Below are 1,697 nucleotides of genomic sequence, written 5' to 3' on the forward strand. Positions count from 1 at the left end.
TTGCTGTCTCTGACAGAATTACAATGTCATCGGCGAACTTCAAAGTTTTTATTTCTTCTCCATGGATTTTAATACCTACTCTGAATTTTTCTTTTCTTTCCTTTACTGCTTGCTCAATATACAGATTGAATAACATCGGGGAGAGGCTACAACCCTGTCTTACTCCCTTCCCAACCACTGCTTCCCTTTCATGTCCATCGACACTTATAACTGCCATCTGGTTTCTGTACAAATTGTAAATAGCCTTTCGCTCCCTGTATTTTACTCCTGCCACCTTTAGAATTTGAAAGAGAGTATTCCAGTCAACATTGTCAAAAGCCTTCTCTAAGTCTACAAATGCTAGAAACGTAGGATTACCTTTCCTTAATCTTTCTTCTAAGATAAGTCGTAAGGTCAGTATTGCCTCAGGTGTTCCAGTATTTCTACGAAATCCAAATTGATCTTCCCCGAGGTCGGCTTCTACTAGTTTTTCCATTCATCTGTAAAGAATTCGTGTTAGTATTTTGCAGCTGTGGCTTATTAAACTGATTGTTCGGTAATTTTCACATCTGTCAACACCTGCTTTCTTTGGGATTGGAATTATTATTTTCTTCTTGAAGTCTGAGGGTATTTCGCGTGTTTCATACATCTTCCTCACCAGATGGTAGAGTTTTGTCAGGACTGGCTCTCCCATGGCCGTCAGTAGTTCTAATGGAATGTTGTCTACTCTGGGTGCCTTGTTTCGACTCACGTCTCTCAGTGCTCTGTCAAACTCTTCACGCAGTATCGTATCTCCCATTTCATCTTCATCTACATACTCTTCCATTTCCATAATATTGTTCTCAAGTACATCGCCCTTGTATAGATCCTCTATATACTCGTTCCACCTTTCTGCTTTCCCCTCTCTGCTTAGAACTGGGTTTCCATCTGAGCTCTTGATGTTCATACAAGTGGTTCTCTTGTCTCCAAAGGTCTCTTTAATTTTCTGTAGGCAGTATCTATCTTACCGCTAGTGAGATAAGCCTCTACATCCTTACATTAGTCCTCTAGCCATCCCTGCTTAGCAATTTTGCACTTCCTGTCGGTCTCATTTTTGAGACGTTTGTATTCCTTTTTGGTTACTTCATTTATTGCATTTTTATATTTTCTCCTTTCTTCAATTAAATTCAGTATTTCTTCTGTTACCCAAGGATTTCTACTAGCCGTCGTCTTTTTACCTACTTTATCCTCTGCTGCCGTCACTACTTCATCTCTTCTACTCTATTTCTTTCCCCCGTTGCTGTCAATTGTTCCCTTATGCTCTCCCTGAAACTCTGTACAACCTCTGGTTCTTTCAGTTTATTCAAGTCCCATCTCCTTAAATTCCCACCTTTTTGCAGTTTCTTCAGTTTTAATATACAGCTCATTACCAATAGATTGTGGTCAGAGTCCACATCTGCCCCTGGTAATGTCTTACAATTTAAAACCTGGCTCCTAAATCTCTGTCTTACCATTATATAATCCATCTGATACCTTTTAGTATCTCCAGGATTCTTCCTTGTATACAACCTTCTTTCATGATTCTTAAACCAAGTGTTAGCTATGATTAAGTTGTGCTCTGTGCAAAATTCTACCAGACGGCTTCCTCTTTCATTTCTTAGCCCCAATCCATATCCACCTACTACGTTTCCTACTCTCCCTTTTCCTACACTCGAATTACAGTCACCCATGACTATTAA

This window comes from Schistocerca piceifrons, chromosome 1 (assembly GCF_021461385.2).
Source record: "Schistocerca piceifrons isolate TAMUIC-IGC-003096 chromosome 1, iqSchPice1.1, whole genome shotgun sequence".
Taxonomy (NCBI): Eukaryota; Metazoa; Arthropoda; class Insecta; order Orthoptera; family Acrididae; genus Schistocerca; species Schistocerca piceifrons.